The sequence below is a fragment of the Arachis duranensis genome, chromosome 1 (assembly GCF_000817695.3).
Source record: "Arachis duranensis cultivar V14167 chromosome 1, aradu.V14167.gnm2.J7QH, whole genome shotgun sequence".
Classification (NCBI taxonomy): Eukaryota; Viridiplantae; Streptophyta; class Magnoliopsida; order Fabales; family Fabaceae; genus Arachis; species Arachis duranensis.
This window is the reverse complement of record NC_029772.3, coordinates 6,467,890-6,476,448: the sequence shown is the minus strand read 5'-3', so window position 1 is coordinate 6,476,448 and position 8,559 is coordinate 6,467,890.

The window sequence follows — 8,559 nt, the reverse complement described above, 5'->3', positions numbered from 1 at the left end:
ACCCCCAAATCTGTCCTTCGGCGGGTAAATCCCCACGGATACCTGCCCCGTCGGGGGAAATTGCCATCCCTAGACGTCGTCGCCACCTGGGACATCTGCCTTCTGGAGGTCGTGCGTTCCCACATTTCCGCCACCGGACGCTCGCACCATGATCCTCTTACGTTGCATTCAAGTGTGCGGCACACTGGTACACTGTCAATTACCGCGAGGTCTACAAGATCTTCGCCTGAAATGACATCCTCTTCAACCACGAGTCTCCTTGCAGAGGTGAGAATTTTGTGACGCGCAACATGTAACACCCTTACTATCAGAATGTCACGCTTCCAGCTGCGCTACTCTGATAGGAAGGAGTATTACGACGGCTTTATATACTTAATATTAAAATAGGAGCCTTTGACTCGATACCGCATCGCATATTTCTTTGAAAATCGGAAATAAATACTTTATTTAAAAGAAAACAAACAGGCATAAATTCATATACAAGACTTCTTACATAATAGTTTATAATATAATATACATATAAAACACACAACTCCTATCCCTCTTATAAAATTGTAATGACAAAGATGAGGGAAGAAAGATAATCTAATCAATACAACATCATATAAAATAAAAATGCGGTATAACTCTTCATAATGCTCCTTCATCCGATTCCTGAAAAGGTAATGCTGTAGGGGGTGAGAACATAACCACACGGTCTCACCACGGAGTTTCAGAATTGTTATAAGAAGATATTTAATAAGAAAACTATTTTCAAGCTTAGTGATTATCATAGCCTTATGAATCTTATAAAACCAGTAGCTGACCATTCAAAACATTTTCAAAGAAACAACGTTTAATCTTCCAAAAATCCAAAACATTTCTTTTCTTATAAGAAAATCTCAATCAGAAACCAACCACGCAATCAATCAATGCAATCATCAATTCAGCACCAAAGTTCATTCTCAAATGTAGCACACCAGGACAAACACAGGCAAGACAGACAAGGAAAGCACAGGTTTAGGTAGCAGTTATAGCAAATAGTTCAGGTAGTAGTTAAGAACAGTTTAACAATTAGGCAAACCAAAACAAGCCATGAGCCTATGCATAGTTTTTTTTCATATATATATATATATATAATATAATATATATCAAATCGCTCAATGGGGGTACCATTCCTGGAAATTTATAAGTGCCCGGTCACCCTTACGTCGTAGGGTCAACATAGTATCGAGTCTCAACCTGGAGCAAGTGGTGGCAAGCCACTGCTTCTACTCAGGAAAAATCGTATCTCAAATAATTCAAATTCATAAGCCATATGAATAATTCATTCATCATTCATCAATATCTAAGTCATTCTCAATATCATCATTATTCATCAATCCATATCCCATTTCTAAATTCATTCAAAAATCAAATTTCAAAGTCAATCCTCATCATCCTTCTTTCTGTTCCATTAATCAACAATCACAATCCAAAACATAATTCTTTCTTTTCTAAATGAATCAATCTTAAAACACATAATGTTTAAAAACTAAATATTTTTAAATAATTCCTTCAGGCGAAACTTCCAATTTTATAAAATTTTGACAGCATCTCCTCTAAAATTTGGACTCTACCACCATTTTCGGGTCCCAACCAAATCAAACCAAACGCCTGTTAATTATTTAAATCACGTCCAATTACCATTATCACAACAACAACAACACTTAACCCTAGGAAATTACAAAATCCATAATTCAATCAACCAATCCTATAAATCTCAATTTAAATCAACTTCAATCAACATCATCAATAATCAATAATTAAGAATCCTCGGTCTTCTCAGACAATTTCAAACCAAAACATTCCTCAAACCCTTTTTGAATCATTTCCAAAATAGCAAATCATTCTCAATAAACAAATCGTTTTCAAATATCAAGTCCTTTCCAAATTTGTCTTAAAATCAAATTCCGATATCAAGTCGGATTTAATATCAAATCGAATTTCAATATTAAATCTTTTCTAAAATCAAGTCGTTTCCAAAATTAAACTAAATGCCAATATTAAATCTCTTCCAATAACTCTAGAAAAACCACTTTAACAACATCAGTCAACTAATCAGAATATTCAACTTTCTCAATCGATCAATCAATCAATCGAACTAATAATCTCATCCATCCAAAGCAACTCAATTCAATTCATAAGACTTACAAAATCACAAAAATGTATTTTACGCATTAATATCGATTTATAACAACTTTGGAATGTAAAACAAATTTAAAAAAAAGCGCCCGTACCTCGATTATTTGCAATCCGCATAATTAAACGCATTTGAATCCAATTTTTCATGTTAAACGGCAGCAGTAGAAATTCCCAAACAATCGTAAGGATCATGACAACAACAACATATCTGACCTACTTTAAAATTAACGCAGAATAGATGTTAAGCGATATTAGAACATAATTGATAATACAGTATAGTGGTAAACAAGAATGGAACCAAATAATCTCACCACGGCAAACAAAATAGGATGGCACAGCAGCAACTCCCAAACTAACCGAACAACATCTCTGGTGATGGCAGAAAACCTCAGCGGCAGCTTCAGTGATAACAATACCTAGAAACTGAAAGAACAGAAACCGAAAACAAGAATAATCTTTACCAGCGATAGTGGCGGTCCGCGTTTCTATTTTCCTATCCTTGCGTTGGATCCTCGTGGTGGCCTGACAAATTCAGAACGGCGATGGCAGTGGGTGACCCAGCAGCGGCAGAAGGTCCCAGCCCCAACCATGACGCCGTTCCTCTCCTCCGCATGCAACAGCTTCGACCTCCCTTTCGCGTTCTGTCTCCCTCTCTCCTGCACGCGTTGCCTCTCCCTCAGCTCAAACCGGTGACCAATTCGACCTCACCAATGATCGCAAGGACTCACGCTGAGGATGACGACATTGAGGCTCAAGGCGACGTCGGTGGTTTCGCACAGCACGGCGGCATGGCGGTGGCGCGACGTCAACAACAAAACATAGCTCCTCTCCCTTCTCACGTTCTGTTTGGCGGCACTCTCATTCCCTCTTCCCTTCGGCGGTGATGACAACCAGACAGCGGCTACATGGTGATGGCGGCGGCGAGGCAACGGCGCCTCCTCCTCTTCCTCTGCTCTCTCAGATCGCGACTCCCCCTTTTCTCTCCTTCCCCTGCTCCCGTCCCCCCTTTCTTTTTTTAAAATTTTTGAAAAACAAAAACATCATTTTTTTAATTTTTTTTAATTTCAGTTGCTGATTTTGGATCTGAAATTCTGGTTGATGATTGTTGAATTATTATTTAATGTGAAATTTCTGTTGATTTATTTTGTGGTGGTTGTTGCTAAAATTGTTGAATTTGTTGTTGCTAAATTTGGTTGTTACTGTGAGAAAGAAGGTGTGATAGTTATGGGGCAGTGGTGATGGTTATGGTGGCTGTGGTGATGTCGATAAGGAATGGGAGAGGAAGAGAGATACATAGCGATGATGATGATGATATAGAAGTTAATGTCCCAATTTAACAAAGGAAAACTCACCAGTTCAATCAACCACCAAGTGTATCCCGGCCCAACTTGACAAGGAAAACTAAACTTTAATTCAACAAAACCAAATTACATAGAAATATTTCTTTGACTTTTTCATGCATCTCTCTTGTCTCTTCTTTCATGAGTTTTTCATAATTGTCTACTCACAATCATAAATCTTTTTCTCAAATACAAAAAGAGAACATTAGATAGTCATAAAAAAAGAAAATCTAAAATGAAGTACAAATTGAAGAAAAATAATTTCAGCTCAAGTGTTTTGAGATGATGCTCTTGTATCACTCTATTTTCCTTGTCTTCAAATGATGTTGTGAGCCCTGCTTTATAGGATGCAATTTGCTCTTCAAAATATCTTCATTGCCTCTTCCAATTTTTGGTACCATCTTTCCGTTGTAGCTGTTTTCTTTGACATGCAATACTTTTTTTTCACTTTGCTCCACTATCTCTATTGTCCGAGGAGTTGCTCCACCATCTCTTCTGTCCTTGAAGCCGCTCCACTTCTTTTGTTGTGCTTGCATATTGTTTGTTTCTCTACCAACCTCTGAATTTTTTATCCTCTATTGTCTTTGAAGTGGCATTTTTGTCCTTGTTGTGTTGTTGGTGTCTCTGTGTCCCAGTTGTCTCTTATTCTCCATAATGATGCCTAATATCCCTCTTTCATTTTGCAGAACTTCCTTTTCCTTTTACCTTTGGTTCTGCTTTTTATTATTCAAATGCAATGGGCTGATGCCTTAAGTTGGCAACAACTATTGGACTGCGATGAGTTATTGGGCTTGCACCACTAATGCACATATTAAATCACATTTGGGCTTTTGACCTAATGAATGTTTGTCATCATAATTGTTTATCCAAAATCAATCCTAATTCAACAAGATGAACAACGTATATAGTAAACAATGCAAACAATAGAGTAAAAAAAAAGTAAAATTCATTTTAAAATTCAGATCCTTAATTACTTAATTAATTATTATCATATTTTAAATTCAAAATTTGAATTTATTAAATTAAATAATCATTTTAAGTTTTTTTATTCACATTATTACTTGTTCTTAATTTACGAGACAACCATGATTCAGAAGGCAACTTGGGCCAACACAGCTTTGTGTACAGACTAAAAGACCATCCCTCATAGTGACAAAATTTCAGAACGCCAGTGTCCCCCCTCTCCGCAGCCTGATGCAGCGTAATCACACCCGTTCGTTTCTGTCACCTTCCCGTGCTGCCTCTGTTTTTCACATTCACGTGTATAGGAGTGTCGCCGCTACAACTGTTGTCTTGCTGTTTTCGCGCCACTCTTCCCTGACAGCGTTGCTACGGTATCGTGCCACCCTCTTGTGGAGTTGTTGCAGTGCCGCCACCAGCTACTACCGCGCGAGTGATGCCATCGCGCCCGTTCCCCATGCATCACTGCGGCTGTCTCATCGCCGTCTTCCATCTGCTGTCATGGTTCTCCTCCTCTTTTTCGGATGTGGATTCTTATTTACTATATATGTGGATGGTTATTTTCATTCTAAAGTGGATGTTCATTTAATTTGGATTAGATTTAAGTAGATATAATGAAATTTGCTAAATGTTTATTTTACTAGGTACTTTGATGGTTATCCATTAAACTCCTACCCGTCACTAACCTTTCGAAGCAGTGATCCACAATGGCACTAAGAAACTCGACGGTGAGTTTGATGTCCGGTGAGGGAGAGAGCGATGCTGGTGGGGGATGGTTGGCGAAGCAGCAACGGCCCCACAAGCTCGACGGTGACGATAACGTCTGGCTGGGGAGAAAGCGACGCCTGTACAGGGGCTGGTTATGGAAGCAGCAACAACACTGAAAAGCCAGGGGCGACGATAATATCCAGTGAGGGAAGAGCAACGTCAGTGGGGGGGCTGGTTGGGGAGCAATGGTACTACTAGGATTTTCAGGGGAGGCAGCAGCGGCGGATGGTTAAAATTTAAAAAGATAAGGTAAAAGGGTTTTTTGTTACTTGATTTAGGTGGATTTTTTTATCTTCAGTAGACCAAGAAAAAACTCCACTAGGGAGACAATGAGGAATCTTGACAATGTGTACAATAGGTTTTAAATTTGGCCCAATACATAAAAAACACAAACAGTTATTTTAAAAAACAAATCATCCAAACTCTAATTTACCATTAGAATTTACCCAATCACTGCTACCTCTCCGGCGTTAGAAGCTCCCTCACTGGCCATCAAATAACCATCCACGTAGTTATTAAAATAATCATCCGACTACCTAGTGAGATGACCATCTAGCATTTATTAATTATATATACTTAAATTGAATCAAACAAAATAACCATCTAATTAAAAATTAAAATAACCATCTATATACCTAGTGAATTGAATATCCAGTTATGATGTAAGACGAAAAAATAATTAATTAGGATCAATGTTGAAGGCAGCAATCATCATATGAGCTTTCAAGACCAAGCCGCTACAGCATCCGTTGCAAACCCTTCGGGATGATACCTGACGATGACGATGAAGCCTCCGTGATCTCCTTCTCCCACACGAACATCTCAAAAGCTTTCCTGAAATCGTCATTGTTGTTGATGGTCATGAGCTTTATGAAATCCTGAAAGTCTAACAAATGGTCGCCATCAGAGTCGAAGTTGGTGGGGGGCAGGGCGGCATCGTTAGCAGGGGGAGGCCGTCGGACAACATGGGGTGGCGAGTTTCAACAGCTGTGCTGACGATGGCCGGTGTCGTGGCAGCATGGTGGAGGATGCATGAGGGAGGATGTGCCCGCTGAGGCGCGATTGAAGAGGGTGACGCGAGGGGTGGGGGCTTGGTGTGGTGGAGGATGGCAACACGGGAGAGAAAGAGAGGATGTCGGCGCTGAGAGAAAAGAAGAAGAAGAAGAATGACGCTGAGAGAGAATTAGAATTAGAGTTAATGTTGAAAAACCTGACCCTAATATTTGAATTTAAAATAGGTAATTATTAAATTAATTATTATATTATTTTAGTCTCTTTTTTACTTTTATTACACACTAAAATTATTGTCTTCCCATATTTTTTTGCCAAAAATCAGTCATTTGTTCATGTTGTATAAATTTTCTATTATCTATTTAGCAGAGTTCATATATATATATAAAGGAGGGACAAGTATATAATGTTACGTTGAAGAAGTTCAATACATCAAATCAAGCACATAGTAGTAGTTTGTTAGCGACGGATTTTTAAAATCGTTGTCAAATGGGATTTAGTGGCAGTTTGCGTGAGAAGGTAGACACCAGGGAAACAACTACATTTAGCAGTGGTTAACACAGTGAATTGCACATTATTTATAAGATCAATTTCTCAAAATCAAATAAACTAATTAATTCAATTCAAATTATAATAGTTTGAATCTGATTAGATAAAAATTAAATTAAAATTGATAAAACACATATTATGATTTTTTAATAAAATTGAATTAAATTAAAAAACAAAAATTAAACTAATATCATGCAAATCGTACTAATTTATATCGATTTTATCTTTTATATTAATTCAAACCATATTGTGAATATGATCTTATCTCATTATCTTACCTGTTGGGCCAACTGTGGGGAGCTCTCGAACACCGGGAAGATTTCGGGGAGGAATACATAAAATGAGATGACACCACATCCAACTCAAAACTTTAAGGTGTCAAGTAAATGGGTCTCTCATCTTATAAACTCCTCACTCTTCCTTGCTTTCTTTGATATGGGACTAACTTCAACACTCCTCACACTTGCAACACTAACAATCTCCCCCTCAAGTGTGAGCCTCCACATAAAGCATCAACTTCCCTCTAGCTCCTCCACCACATATGAGCATTCGTCCATCACACTGCCGCAAAACACCGCGGGACATGCCGCCCGAAGCACCTTTGCTGGAAAGACTTTCGATGCTTCACCTTGAATACCCCTTAAAACCACCAGACCGATTAACCATCGGCTCTGATACCACTTTGTTGGGCCAACCGTGGGGAGCTCTCGATCACCGGGGAGATTTCGGGGAGGAACCAAGCGAGAACATAAGATTAGATGACACCACATCCAACTCAAAACCTTAAGGTGTCAAGTAAATGGGTCTCTCATCTTATAAACTCCTCACTCTTCCTTGCTTTCTTTGATATGGGACTAACTTCAACACTCCTCACACTTGCAACACTAACATTACCGACAAACTAAGATAGACTCATTCATTTATTTAAAAACACACTATATATATTTTTACTTTATTTCGTTGGCAGTGACAATTAACAAAATACGAGTAACATCATAACCAAGGTTCTGAAAATCGAACCGGACCGGCCAGTTCAACCGATTTAATCGCAAACCAGCGATGCAAGCGGTCCAGTCCTCCTCTAATAACTGCAAAAAAACCGCTGAAAAATCGGTGAACTGGCCGAAAATCCATCGGTTGAGCCGGACCGGTGACCGGCTGGTTCTTCTAAACGACGCCGTTTTTAATTGTTTTAAAAAAATTAAAAAATGAAACCCGACCCGACCCGCTCATGAAGCACGGAGCACCCGCCCTTTCTTCCCCCGACCCCATTCATTCATCTCAGTCTCACAGTGAACCCTAACCCTCTGAAATCTGAAGCATTCCCAGCCCAATAGCCCTCCATCGTCGCCGCAGTCTCTGGTCGTCAGCGTCACCGCCATCGCCTGGTCCTCAGCACCAGTAGCCCTCCATCGTCGCCTGATTCCCAGCCCAGTATCCCTCCATCGTCTTCATCTTCTCAACACCAGTAGCCTTCTCATCGTCTTCATTGTCGCCTGGTCCTCAACACCAGTAGTCCTCCATCGAACCCAGGTGAACTTCCTCTGCTCATCTTCTTTGTTCTTTGCCACTTCGGTCTTCTTCGGTCTTCAATTTCTGTTTGTTGTTTAGTATATGAAAAAATAATCTTAAAATTAAATTAATTCCAATTTCTATTTTATTGTATTCCAAATTCACCCTAGGAGTTTTTTTTCCTCAGTTGATACAGAAACATGAAGACGTTCTTAGTTTACCCGTTATACAATTTTTGTTCAATTTATTGCTGTTT